The 15738-nt window shown below is 36.6% G+C and overlaps 1 protein-coding gene across 1 annotated transcript in view; it reads right to left on the bottom strand.

Annotated features, from left to right (window-relative positions):
• Positions 1 to 15738, bottom strand: part of ARIH1 (ariadne RBR E3 ubiquitin protein ligase 1) — a 135260-nt gene that overhangs the window by 108084 nt on the left and 11438 nt on the right. The window lies entirely within an intron of this gene.

Raw genomic sequence — 15738 nt, 5'->3', positions numbered from 1 at the left:
GCAAGGGTCAGATTTGACATCAAAACAATCACCTCTACTTTTTTCTTTTGTATTTTGATAAACACTGAAGAAGGTGGAGCTGTTAAAATTTATTTTGGGGAAAACCTCAGAACTGGTTTATCTGGTGTCACGGAACCTCTTACAGCTTTTAATACATGATTAGTAATCAATTGTTTTGTATATTTGTTTTCAGTCTTCATTTCAACAAACAAGCACTGTAATTATAGCTATTAGAATAAAATCTCTTAACTATTACAAAAATAACAAAAATCCTAATATAGTACTTGGACTGTCATTGAATGATATTATAATCCAAAACACATTGTTCAATAGTGTCACTTTTAAACACTAAGCTATGAGCAAATTAAGACCTGACTATATGATCACAAGGCAAAAGGACTTTGATAACAAAAACAGAGCTGACATAAAGTGGGAATTTCAAAGGTGAAATAAGAAAGAGGAAAAAGATCCTGTCAAAAGGTGATTAAAAAAAAGGTATATTAAAGCAATGAATGTAATCATTTGAAGACATAATAGCTCTTTTTCATTTGTTACCACATACATGTATTACTCTCTTTTTAAAAAACAAATACCAGCCCTGGCCGGTGTGGCTCAGTTGGTTGGAGCGTCTTCCCATGCACTGAAGGGTTGGATGCTGGTTCAATTCCCAGTCAGGGAACATGCCTAGGTTGTAGGTTCCATCCACAGTGGAAGAATGTACAGGGAGGTAACTGATTGATGTTTCTCTCTCTCCCCCCCTCCCTTCCCTCTAAAAAAACCCAAAAACCTAAAAATCAAAAACAGATTGGAGGAAAGAGCAACCATAATTATCATACATTAAGAGAGCATTAAGAAAAGATACAGAATTTGAAAAGGCAATTCAGAGAACTGGTAAAACCACCAATAATATTTTTTTTTCTATATCAGACTAATGAAAAACTTAAGATTGTTAATAGTGACAGTAAAGGTATAGAGAAAATGATAGTTTACACAATGTTGGTGTAAAGATAAAACTCAATAGCCTTTTTTGAAAACAACCAGTTTTTTTAATAAAAACCATAAATGTCTATACCCAAACCCCAGCAAGCCCACTTCCAAGATTAGGTTTGGTCTAGAAAAGAAAAGGAAGGGAAAGGAGACACACAATACAGAACGAACAAAATGTCCAACAATAGGGAAAATGTTAAACTTACATAGTCATATGAGAAAATACTGTTCAATTGTTAAATCAACAGTATACTGTTGAAGGACAGAAAACAGCAATTTGCAGAGTAAAGTGGAATTAGAGCAGGAATTGGGAAAGAGCACAAATATAACTCATTTTTCTTTTAAAATATGTCTGGCCAAGCGTGGCTCAGCGGATGAGCATCGACCTAGGATCCAGGCAATCGGGGTTCAATTCCCAGTCAGGGCACATGCCCGGGTTGCGGGCTCGATCCCCAGTCGGGGGCGTGCAGGAGGCAGCTGATCAATGACTCGCATCACTGATGTTTCTCTCTCTCCCCCTCTCCTTTCCTCTCTCTGAAATCAATAATGACTTATTTTTTTTAAAAAAGTAAAAATAAATAAACAAATAATTCTGGTTGCAGATTTTTTTATTGATGTAAGGAAGCATACTTTTAAGAAATCAAATCTTAGCAATGATTTACGATCCAGTTAAACAGTTCCCATATTAACCAAATTTTATAAAGGTACCACCAACATGCATTTTAAGAGGAAACTAAATATTGAAATGTCAACATTAGAACAAAGGTAGGGCTCTAAAATTCAGAACTATTTTGCCTTATATTGAGTTGGACTGCCAGATCTGACAATTTTGAATAATTATAGATTCATGAAAATTATTCATTTTAATACTGTCACACTACAAAAGGTAAAAAATGAATTATGGTCTATTTAAACCATGAAACACTTAAAATACATTTGGAAGAAGGTGCTAAATATGAAATAGGAAAGTAAAACAAGTTTACCAAAAAGATTTCCAGGACAGAAAGGGAGCCATCTTAAAACATACCAAAACATCGTTTTAATGCTACTGAATCAAAATACCTCTATTATGGTATACCAAGAAACTTCAATTCAAAATGTTTCCACATTCAAGAGACAGTAGACTAGCTGTGGCCTGTGTGCTCAGTGGTTAGAGCATCAGCCTGTGCACCGAAGGGTCGCGGGTTCAATTCCCGATCAAGGGCACGTACTTGGGTTGCATATTCGATCCCTGGCCCTGGTCGAGGAGCGTGAGGGAGGCAACCAACAGATGCTTCTTGCTTCCCCTCCCCCTTGCATTCTCTCTAAAAAAAGAGATAGTAGACTAAATTGCCTCAGTGTAGTATATAGTTTATTAAAGTGTTAACTACTGCCCTGGCAGCTGTGACTCAGTTGGTTGGGCACTGTTCTGTGCACAGAAAGGTTGCCAGTTTGATTCCCGGTCAGGGCACATGCCTGGGTTGCAGGCTCAATCCCCCGTAGAAAGCATGCAGGAGGCAGCTGATAGATGTTTCTTTCTCCCTCTCTCTATTAAAAAAAAATCAATAAAAAAAAAAGCCCTTTAAAGTGTTAACTACTAACATCAGCCTTTTGGGACAGAATTTAGGCTGTGGATACTTAAGATCTTAGGTCTTACAGTCATTCTGAAAACCCAGCAATCTTCAATGAAAACCAAATACAAACTTTTATCTGTCTTTTCATTTGGGAATTCTTGAGAAGCACTGTATTAACTTATTTGGAAAAACAAAGCCCCTTCCTTTTACAAGTCTAACAGCAAAAAAAATGATGCAAACTTCTGTATCATTCAGCTATCCATAATCCCTCACTTTGCAACCAATACTAGAGTAATATAAATAAGCAACCTAGCATTTCACAACTTATATATAAGCCTTCCAATCCGTTTTCTTCAAATGTTTGCACTGTATTGCCTAAACTCTTAAAACTTGCCTGTGACTTAGGTCTTAGGATTCAGCATAAAAATGCTACTGCTCTCATTCTAACCCAGCATTTAAAAAAAGAAAGAGCCCCTGCCAATGTTGCATAGTGGTTAGCACATGGGTTGGCACACCAAAGGGTAGGGGGAGTTTGATTCCCAGTCAAGGGCACATACCTAGGTTGCAGGTTAGATCCCCAGCCCAGTCGGGCATGTGCAGGAGGCAACCAATCGATGTGTCTCTCACACGGATGTTTCTCTCTCTCCCTTCCTCCATCCCTTCCACTCTCTCTAAAAATCAATGGAAAAAATATTCTCAGGTGATGATTAACCAAAAAAAAGCAAGCAAGCAGCCAGGAACTGCTATTATAATCGCCATCACTAAGCAAGTAAACAAATACAAATATCTAAGGAAATAGTATAAATATTTAAATAGAAATTCTTGAGCTTCCTCATACAAGTTAGTTAAAAAGCAACTGTGAAATTTTAGATTATATCCATCAAAGTATTTCAGAATCAAATATATAAAAATATTAATATATAAATATACACACATAGGCATATCAATCTATCTTTCCTGCTTTTTCTCCTCCCACAGTTTTATAACAAATGGGATCTTTTGTCACCATAGTTTCTGAAATCAGCCAAGTCCATGAACTAAGCAAATACCATTAATATCCTACATTTAAGCATTTTTTTCTATTATTCCGCTTAAAAAAAAGTGGCAAACACCAATTTATTTTGTTGCCCAAGTACAAAAATAGCTTCTGGTTTAAAAAATAATAAAACCATGCCCTTTAAAAATACACATTACACTTGTCATTTCAGAACAGGCTTTCCATAAAGATTTATGGGACAAACAGTGTAAAATAAGGTACTTGCTGCCAATATATGTACGCGCATATATGTTTAATGGTCCTTTAGTGACTTGTCTTTGGAATGATTCTGTCCTACCTTTGCTGCTGCAGCCCGCCTGTCCTTTGCATCACTGAATTCATACTTCTGGAAGTACCCAATATGCACTGTAACAGACAGATGGACAGATCAATGGGCCACAGCGGCAAAGGCCAGACAGACAGACTTGATAAAAATTAAAATCAAGGTATCTAAGGGGAAGGGGGAAACCAGAAGATAACATATCTATCTATATTCTATAGTAAAATACCTGCTTCATGCCTGCAACCCACCCATACACATACCCAAATAAACTATTCTTGATTTCCATATTACTCCCTTCTTTCAAGTGGAAATAGTACCACTTCAATAGGCAAAATAATCAGTATTTTTAATACCATCAACAGTTACAGGCACTTCTGTAATCATTCCACGCAATTTCTTCAAATAGATGTTGCTCTTTTCGTATACTAGAAACTATCATATCCAAAGACTTTCTATGCCAAAATTAAAATGGCAATTATTACATGCAGAAATTTTCTACTGTACTGCCAAGGTCCATATGATTAGAGTACACTTGAAATCACTGAATAAAAGTCAGATTTCAGCATTTTACCATTCTACATTTTTCTGTCTACATAAAAATGGTTGCTAGCACCACATCTACATAAGATAATTTTGGGGTCTTAAAAGAATATATAATAGTGCCATTCAGGCCAATTACCAAGGTTTAGTAAAACATATACAAAATTACCAACAATATCTTTAAAAGTTACATAGAGTCCTGTTACCTCAAATCCATTCAAATGAGTATTCAAGTAGCTTCTAAAAGTTATTTTTTTTAAAGTACCTTAACATCTCAAAATGCTGGCTTGGCTCAAGCTTCATCCAAAGCTTATACCCATGTAAAAGCAATTTTAATTAAACATTTTATTTTGCATGCATCTAAAATAATATAGATCCATACCTCATATTTAAGAAAGATTGAGGGAAAATGTTTCCCCTTTTGTTTCCAGGGGATCTAACCATTTATACATTTCTTATTGTGACCCCTCAAAAACAGAAGCAGGTAATGAGACATGATAATCAAATATAATACATGACTCTTAATTCTAGACTGGAAGACGAAAAGCTCTAAAAGACATTATTGAATAAAACTGGGGAAGAAATCTGAATGTGATATATATATATTGAATTTTTTTCCTACAACAACTTGTTCGGATATAATTCATATATTCAGAGTTGTGACACACAGTTGTGTCAACCATTAATTTTAGAACATTTTATCACCCCAAAAAGAAGCCCCTATATCCACTAGCAGCTACTGATCTACTTTTTGTCTCTGTGGATTTGCCTATTCTAGACCTTTCATATAAATGGCATCATAGAGTAAGAGGCTTATTGGGGATGAAGAAGAGGAACTTTTAATTCAGGAACTTAAATGAAGGCGGCTTAAAACTTCAACTACACTATTATGACTCGTATTCTGCAGATGACGAAAAATAATTTATTAAAATTAAGGAACTGATACAAAGACATACAACTGATAAAAGGCAAAGCTGAAACTGAACTTCTTTCTGTATGATGCCAAAGACTTAATCACTAAGCTACTTTTGTCTCCTAATAAATTAATTCACCAATTCTCACTGATTCTACAACCTAATATCTTGAATGCCACTCCCTCCTCTCCATTCCAGCCTTGCTAACTTCATCATATATTTCTTGTTCACATTATTTTTAATGGACTTCTCACTACCCTACCTGCTTCTTAATCTCATTCTGTTTTCACATTTATTTCCTATACTGTCAGCAAAGTGTTCTTTTTAAACACTAATCCCATATTAACTTAAAAGTTTAAAGTTATTTCAACTGGCCCAAGAGGCTAATTCCATCTCATTTAGCACTATGCTAAAAAGTCTTTCATAAAATACCTACTTGTCTAGTCCCAGCTCCTATCATACTTCCCAATAATTGTTATTCCTATTGTTCATTCAGCATACTAGACCATTAATTGCTTCTGCCTTTGTATATTTTATTCATCCTCCTCTGTAATGCTTTCTCCAACCCATTCTGCCCGGTGAGCTCCTCTTCAGTTTTCAAAACCTAGTTTCAAAACCCATGTCTACCAGGAGTACTTGTCAGTTCTTCACAGAACATAGCATTAAGTATTCCACTGTAAGCTTCTAATTCTACTGTTGCACATATCACTGCACTGTAATTTATTTATACATGCCTCCAGTATCTATATTCCTCCAGCACAGTGTAGTAGCTAGAGAAATATTAGTTGGTAAAAAGAAAAAAGAAAAATCAATCAAGTACTTGCTATATATTGTTCCCAATTAAACTAAAGTATTATTTTTTAGGGACTCATTACCCTCAGGAATTCATAAAATAATTACAATATGATATTTAGGGGTTGTTGTGTTTTTTTTTAGTTTAGCTTATTGATTTTTAAAGGAGAGGGAGAGAAATATTGATGTGAGAGAGAAACATCAATCGGCTGCCTCCTGCACACCTACTGGGGATGGAACTACCAACCTTTTGGTGCATGGTATAACACCCAACCAACTGAGCCACACTGGCCAGGGCTGATATTTAGAATCTTAAATGAGGATAAAATGGGGGTAGGAGAAGGGTGATTCTACATTTAAGAGAAAAGTATTAAGAATGAACATATTGCGCTGGATGGGTGGCTCAGCTGGTTGAAGCACTGTCCCACACATGAAAAGGTTGTGGGTACCATCCCTGGTTGGGTGCACAGGAGAGACAACTGATTGGTTTCTCTCACATCAATGTTTCCCTCACTCTTCCCCATTTCTTCTCTCTAAAATCAATAAAAACGTATCCTTGGGCCCTGGCTGGTGTGGCTCAGTTGGCTGGAGAACCGTCCATGCACCAAAGGGTTACAGGTTAGATTCCCCATCAGAGCACATATCTGGGTTGCAGATCAAGGCGCAAATGAGAGGCAACCAATGGATGTTTCTCTTCTCACATCAGTGTTTCTCTTTCTCTCCTCCCCTCCCATAAAATCAATAAAAACATATCCTTGGGTGAGGATTTTTTTAAAAAATGAATGAGCATATAATAGTGGTTACCTCTGAGGGAGGGAACCAAGTAGTTAACATATTTTTACTTTTTAATCTTTTGTACTTTGAGTTTTGAGCCAAAAAAAATATGCAGTCAAACAATAAAATTCTTAAATCCTAGAAAAAAGTTTATCAACTGTTAGAATACTAAGGCTGTTTAAAACTTCCTTTTTTTAAAATCAGAGGTTATTGAGGAGAGTTCAGTCATATTGGCCTCAGCATGCAACTTAATTATTTTGTTTTGGTTACAAAGAATGAAGAAAATCCTGATTCACAAAGATAAGATGTTTGCACTGCAATTTCAGGATATTCTTCACTTAAACTGACCCAGAAGTTTAATAAAGGTAGCAAAAACATTTTATTCAGAGCTAACTCATTAACACTGTCTAACAACTGCTTTTATTTTTATAAATGCAGTCAGAAGAAATGTACAGAACTCAAAACCCCAAAACTATTAATAAAACAGTAACATCAAGGTTAGTTACCTATTCACTTGTTACTGCAAAACCTGCCAGTGTCTGCAATGGGGGTATGAACAAACATACTTTGGCTTTTTTGACGTTATTTAACTGAACAGGGTGTACACATGTGCCTTATATAACTTTGCTTGAGCAAACATGCACAGGTCTGAATCCAAAATACCAGTACATAACAATCTCCCTAATCAACAATCCATAAGAAGTAAAGCAGAAGCTTTATTCTGAATTCTGCACAAAAAAAGTGTTAGCCTAGATATAGTTTAATAAATTGGTAGTCTCCAAAATGTTCAATAATTCTAAAATATAGAAAGGGTATCAGGAAGGAGGATTAAAACCAGGCAGTTTTCAGTAAAAAGCTACAGAGAAACAACATATGGAAGAACTCAAAATCAGAGCTGTTAAATATGAAAGGCGCTCACTTCTACAAGCAGCTATGGGGGTTTAAATCACTGTAGAGGTTTAAGGAATAGACTTAGGGACCACTTAACAGGGAGGCAGTACTTGGTAAGTGGTTGGCCAGGATAACCTTTAAGATCCTTTTCATCCATGTTAATCTGACTCTATGTGAATCAAAAACTGTTGACTCTGGTATGAAACAAAGATTAAATTGTAAAGCCCTATTTTCACCCCTTCGGCTTCACAGCTGGGTAGAGTGCAAAAATATAAATCAAGCTTCAGACAGTCATATATTTGGAGAACCCAGCTAGATTAATGCCATATGAATTGAGATGGTTATAGAAAACAGATACAATGTTTAAGGTCAACGAAACCAAATTATTACATTTTAAAAGTCAGGCTGTTGAGTAAAATTATGTATACTTTCTTTTCAAAAAAATATTATTTCCATATTAAATAACAATCTCAGGCCCGTTCTAAGAGTTTGCATCATAAGAACTGAAGTAATGAACAGTAGGTTGAAAGGTAAAGGCATTTCTCTACATTTGAATTTAAATGGTAGCAATAAGCTCCTCTGAGAACTTCACAAAGGAAAAATTTTCTCATTATTTAGTAAAATAAGGTAGCTACTATCCCTTTAAACATATCAAGCATTTGTTATCTAGCATATCCACAACAATTTCACAATACTATTCTTTTTCTTTGTTTTGCTTTTTAGAGTGGGGGAGAGAGAAAAAAAAACATTGATGTGAGACACACCAATTGGTTGCATTCCTGCACCCACTGGGGGTGGAACCTGAACCCAGGTACATGCCCTTGACGGAGAATTGAACCCTTGATCCTTTGGTGGGGGGGGGGGTGTCCAATATTCTAACCACTGAGCCACACCAGTCAGGGCTCACAACGTTATTCTTCCAGAATCTGTAGATGCTTCTGTCAGAAGAATACTGGGTTTTGTGGACCACTGATCTGTTTGAAACTCATACATACATCAGGAATAAATTTTACATAATATATATGCATATTATAATATAGGTAAAGTAGTGGATTTTATGTTAAAACTTTGTGTTTTTAAATGCTTACATTGGACTAGAAAATAGTAAATGTTGTAATGGCAATTTTGGCTTAAAATTTTCTTGAGGATGTTACATACGCAGGCTCTAAAGTTTAAGTGTGACCTGTATTAGAATTCTGATTCAATTCCACTCTTATTTATTTGGATTCATAGGTCATAGCAATGAAGTCACAAGTCAAAGCCCCAATGACACAGTCTATACAAGTCAATCGCCTGGGACATATAGCTGGATGGAGAAAAGTAGAGTGGATCTGGAGAGACAGACAAAAAATATCCAGCACAAAAGACAGCAACATTTATATATGGTTTATTTATATTTAATAATATAAAATACTGAGTTCTGACTCCAGCTATGAAAACCTGAGCAAGTTATTTAATTCCTCTTAGTCTCAATTTCCTTATCCATAAATAGTAAAAACACCACCTACTTCAGAGAATAGTTGTGATGACTAACATTTCTTTTTTTTTTTTTAAATATATCTTTATTGATTTCAGAGAGAGGAAAGGAGAGGGAGAGAGAGACATAGAAATATCAATGATCGAGCCCGCAACCGGGCATGTGCCCTGACCGTGAATCGAAGCCCGATTGCCTGGATCCTAGGTCGATGTTCAACCGCTGAGCCACGCCCGGCCGGGCATGACTAACATTTCTTTAAATAACTAGTTAAGAGGAAAAGATAGAGAGTATATTGAAAATGAGAGAAGAGTTAATTCAGTGAAGTCAACAGAAGAATGTGAACAATTCACAAGTGATAAAAATGGGGATAGTACCAAGATTTATTTTGTCAATAATAAATCAATAAGAAAGCTCACTCATATTTAATTTTGACTATTCAAAATCTGTTTATCAGCTATGTTCCAGGAACTATGCTAGTCAATGGCAATACCAAAATTAATACACTGATCCTACCCTTAAGGATTTCAGTCTATTTAGTGGAAGAGTAAATAATAGAAATAGAATTTTGGGGGGGTTTTTTTTAATTAAAAATTTTGCCCGGGCCTGTGTGGCTCTTTGGATGAGCATCATCCTGCACACCAAAAAGTCACTGGTGTGATTCTTGGTCAGGGGAGTTGCGGGCTCCATCCTCAGTAGGGGTACATGCAGAAGGCAACCGATTGATTTCTCTCTCACACTGATGTTTCTCTCTCCCCCCTTCCCCTCTCTCTAAAAGTAAAAACATTAAAAAATAAACCTTAAAAAAAAATTTTTAATGTTGAGATTACTGCCAATGTCCCCATTTTCCTCCCCTTTGCTCACCTCCCCCTCCCCCCGGCCTTCGCCACACTATAGTCGGAGTCCATATATGTTCATATATGTTCTTTAGCCAATCCCTTCACCACCTTTATCCAGTCACCCTTACCTCCCTCCCCTCAGGCACCCATGAGTCTAGCCCTCAAAACAGACTCATGAGGTAAGAGCTTTTTAAAATAAAAGTATATATAAAATTTTGAGGCTCACTCCTAGGGAAGGATTCAAAGAGATGTTTAAGGTGGATCCTGAAATATGAATGAGTTTATTAGGGTATCAGGGGGAAAGCATTTGAAGTAAAAGAAAAAACCTTACAAAAGCACAGAAAAAAATTCCACAGGGAATATCATTATTTTGCTATGCAAGGATGAGTGTGAAGAAATGGCAAATAAGGTAGGTAGGAGTTGAATTATGAAAAGCCTGATCTAGCATGCTAAGGAATCTTTTATCCAAATCTGCATCCTCTTATCACCTAGTTACTGGGACTACTAGGCTCAGACCCATAGGCTAAGTAGATTCCTCATAAGCGCCATTTTCTACCCAATTCCCACCCCACTGCTTATCAAGAATGGTTAAAGATCTGATAAACTTTCTCAGGCCATAAATGTAAACCAAGTATGAACATTTCTGACACTGAATAGGATGAGGATGATCATCCTGTAAAAAAAGAAGACATGCAGCATAGGTACCAATTTCCAGAAATATCACCCTTTTCATATTCTTTTGATTTTTCTGATTTTGCCAATGAGAGTCTTCTAATAACCTCTAATAGCTTCTAACAAGACTACTTGCTACTTATCCTAAACACCAACTAGTCAATCTGGATGACAGGACTTTCCTTAAACAAGCAGCAAAGAGGGACCAACACTCAACAAAAGTGAAACACACCAGGGTTGGTGCTGTAAAAGTAACACTTCAAAAGTCAAACTAGTAGGTATAGGACTTCTGAGTAATGGCAGTACATACACTAAGATCCTCCACTTTGAAAACCAGACCAGGGCAAGTCCAGAAACAGGAAATTATTGAGATCAGGCTATACCTGAATAAAAGTGGGCATAGTGGATCCTGAGTTATTGCGTTTATAATCAAGTATTTACACGTCTGCCCTTACTAGAGTAGGAGCCCTGGAAAGGAAAGGAATGTTCTCCATTCATCTCTGTACCCCTACTGCCAAGCACATGTACCAAGGGGTGGCAATAGAGCCGAAAACTTTGAATACAGAATTGGCAGAACATGGTGATAGGAAGATGTACAGTGGTATTAGGAATAGTAAAATCCAAGAGGATGAAGTTCATGATAGACAGCAGCATTAAATCAGATGAAAAGGTGGCTTCGGTCTTGTAGCTTATCATGAAAGCATTCACACTAATTATTTTCTGTCACAGCTTGAGTTTTATAACTGGAAAAGCACTTTGAAAGTCATTAAGTCAAAATCTTTTCTTCTGTAAGGGCAGATTCAGACGAGAGATTGATTTACTAAGGTCACACATTTAGTATTATAGATGGGACTAGACTCTAGTCCTATACTATAAGGTACAAGTGTTTTATGAAATTTATCAAATGTGAACTAAATAGGCAAAATGACTGTTATGTACCTCAGAGCTTTATAAATACTTTTTGTCCCAAATATGGAAGAAATTTTTAAATACTGATTCTGGTAAACCTATTGTACTATGCAAAAGGAAGCTGCCTTACCCTCAGTTTGGAGGGCTTTCAAGTTCACTTTTTATTACTCACTAGGCATAACATCATTTTTTTTAAAATCTCATAATCCTGGAACTAAAATCTAGCCTTACAGCCTTATCCCTGTATCTTACCCTTCTTTTCACATGGTATCTGTAGTAGCCAGCCTCCAACATGGTCCCAAATGATCCTGGCCTCCTGGTATCTGTGTAGTCTCCTCATACAGTGAACAGGGATGACTTGTGTAGCCAATAGGACAATGCAGGAATCACAAAGTATGACTTCCAAAGTCTAGGTCATAAAAAAACACTATCACAACTGTCTTGCTTTCTTTGATACCTGCCCTGGGAGAAACCACCTAACATGTAGTGAGGACACTCAGCCCTATGGAGAAACCCACGTGATAAAGAAATAAAGCCTACTACCAAGCCTTCAGACAAATGCAACTTCAGCTTACAGGATGACTACAACCTCCTCAAAGACCCTGTGGCCAGACCATCCAGCTAAATCACTCAAAACTATGAGATAATATGTATGTATTGTTTCAAGCCTCAACAAGCCACTTGTTGGGATAATTTGTTATATAGCAATAGATAACTAATATAAGTGACTCATTTAAAATCAGAGTCAATTAGCTACAATGAAAGATTATTTTAGTATTGTTTCCAGTATACAAACACAGAGAAAACTTACGTACAAAAATATGGCTTAGTCAAAAAGTTCAAATAAAGTCTGAAAAAAGTTTGATATAGCAAGAGGTTGTACTTTTAAGGGAAAAAGGGATCCATTTTCAATTACCTCCACTGGTCTCAGACAAACCCATTTTTCAGCTTCTCTAACTTCAATTTACTACTTTTGTCTGAGTCTCACCTTACATAAAAATGAAATTAGATCTTTTCTCCCCCTCCAACCTATTATTTTGCCAAATCAGGAAGATTCCTTATTCCAATCTTTGAAATGTCATACTTCCTAGCTGAAATCCAAGTTCAAAAGTGGACTCTACAGTTCACAAAGTGGTTGCTTGCTCCCACAGAATGCAAGCTTCAAAAATCCCCAAGACATAACCCATAGACTAAGGGTATTTAATGATTTTTAAAATATTTAGTCCTCCTTCCAGGTAGGAAAGAGTAGCTAAGAGGTAAGCCAGCATTCCCATCTAGAACTAGATAAGCTAGACAGTGCCCAGAAATCATCTGTCTGAAGGCAGTAGAGAGCTGCTGAGGCAACAAGAAAATAGAGGAGCTGGTGATCTTACAACAGAAGTGGCTTTTACTCTGGAGTGGGAGGGGATGGCACCTGCAAATTCTAAGAGCAAGCAGAGGGGTGCTATTGAGAGGCAGAATAGCAGTCCCACCAAAAATGTTCACATCCTAATACTTGGAACTTGTGACTGTTATGTTACAAGGCAAGGAGGAATTAACGTTGCAGATGGAATTAAGGGCGCTAATCAGCTGGCCTTAAAAATAAAGAGATTATCCTGGATTATCTAGGTCAACCAATGTAATCAAAGGGTCCTTTAAAGTGGAAGAAAGGGGCAAAAGTAGAGGTCAGGATCAGAGAGAGAGTGAGTTCAAGATGCTATGCTGCTAGCTTTGAAGATGGAGAGTAACAGGCCATTTACCCAAGAAGTGCAGGTGGCCTCTAGAAGTTAAAAAGGCAAGGAAAGAGATTCTCCCCTAGAACCTCGGAAGGAACATAGTCTGTCAACAGAGTTTAGCCCAGTGTGGACTTCAGAAATGTAAGATTAATAAACTTGTGTTGTTGTTTTTAAGTCAGTAAATTTGTGATAACTTTATTAGAACAACAAAAAGGATATGAATACTGAGACTTGAAGGGGTATCTCAAAGAATGGTTAGTATTCCCCTCAGGACATATGCTGAATCCGGGGATTGCACAGGGCCAAGACTAAAAATCTAAATGTAAAAATCTAAATGTAAAAAATCTAAATGTAAGAATCTAAATGTAGAGCCTCTGGCCCTGGCCGGTGCAGCTCAGTGGTTAGAGTATTGGCCTGGGCACATACCTAGGTTGCAGGTTTGATTCCCAACCTGGGTCGGGGCACATGCAAGAGGCAACCAATCGATGGCTCTCTCTCACACATCAATGTTTCTCCCTCCCTCCTCCTCCCTTCCACTCTCTAAAAATCAATGAAAAAAAATACCCTCAGATGAGGATTTAAAATATAATAATAAAGATAAAGCCTCTGAAAAGCAGGTGGTGTTTCCAGTATTCTAGGGAAACAATGGTTAAAATTTGGGACCCCTAGGGGAATAGCTATTGAGAGTACAGCAGGTTCTTAGCTGAAGAATCTAAATGGCCAGTGGCAGATCACAGACAGACTGAAACTGAACAGAGCTAGAACTCAGCCTTATTAAAGTGTCCATTTACCACTCTAACTGCCAATCCGAGGGAAGAACAAAAGTCCTCAATATTAAATGTAAACTATAATTGAAAAATAAATTTTATCCTTTCTGAAGTAATCTACCATTATCCAGAATCTCTAAAATATTTTATACACAATGTATGGCATGTCATCAAAAGTATGCCAGATGACAGGAACACATGACTGAAAACAGAGGGGAAAAAATATATAGAGACTAACGATAACATGAACACTGAAGTTAGCTGACAGAATGTAAGATTAATATGAAGAAAATTGAGCAAAAGATGAAAAACATAAAAAAGAAATCACCAAAATATTAGCATCTATTTTAAAAATTACATGGAAACTCTAGAATTGAAATAAACAGTATTTGAAACTAAGAATTAATTAAGAAGTGTTCGCTCCGCCAGGCTTGGCTCAGCGGCTGAGAGTCGACCTGGGATCCAGACGATTAGGGTTCGATTCCCAGTCAGGGCACATGCGCAGATTGCAGGCTCCATCAATGACTCTCTCATCATTGACGTTTCTATCTCTCTCTCTCCCTCTCCTTTCCTCTGTCTGAGATCAATAAAGATGTATTAAAAAAAAAAAAAAGTGTTCAACAGCAGATCAGATATAGGAGAAGACAGATTTGGAGACTCAGAAGGTAAACCAACAGAAATTATCCTAACTGAAGCACAGAGAAAAGAGGATGTACATAGAAGAGCATTAAACACATATGGAACATACCTGGAGTCTCAGAAGGAATGGAGATAAAGAAGGTCAAACTGAGAATTTCCAAAATTAATAAAAGACATCACCCCTACATAGTGAAAAGGATGTGAAGACCCAAAACAAGATAAACACAAAGAAAACCATGAGTAGGAACATTAATAGTTTTCTATTAGTCTTTCAAAGACAAAGTAAAAATCTCACAAGCACCCAGATTAAAGAAGACTCATTCATTAGCTTTCTCCCACCACAAACATGGGAGCAAGTAAACAATGTAATCTTAAAAGCACTGAAAGAAAACAACTACCAACCTAAAATTATATACATAACGAAAATTCTTCAAATGGAGGTGAAAGAAAAATATTTATACAAAAAATGGTTACTAAGTGCCTATTATGTATCAGGTACTATTCTGGGAGTACAGCAATGAATAAATAAGACAAAGCCCCTACTCTCATAGTGCTTTTATTTTAATGTAAGAACTCTGAATATAAACAAAATAAAAAGTGGAATATGTCAGGTAGTATCTCTGTTGCTCCTCCTTGAAAAAATTAAGCATCCAATCTCATTTCCAATCATTTTCCCCCAACTAGTCATATCTTTTGATTCATATTTCCTAGATTTTATTTTTCACGTATATTTCTGTTAGGACCCTCCACAACATCTAACACAGCTTATATATAAATGTTTCTGATTAATCAGTAATACTACTTCATTTGTAGTTTATAACTCAGTGCTAATTTAGAGTAAACTCATAGTGTGGTTGGTTCATTATATCAGAGGAGTGATCTCAACCTATTTGGTCTTGGAACCCTTTTTTAATCTTAAAAATTATTGAGGCCTGCCGTATCAGCATGGCTCA

The sequence above is a fragment of the Miniopterus schreibersii genome (genome assembly GCF_964146895.1).
Source record: "Miniopterus schreibersii genome assembly, chromosome: 1".
NCBI classification, from domain to species: Eukaryota; Metazoa; Chordata; class Mammalia; order Chiroptera; family Miniopteridae; genus Miniopterus; species Miniopterus schreibersii.
The sequence above is the reverse complement of the archived record's forward strand: the minus strand, read 5'-3'. Positions and strand labels throughout refer to the sequence as shown.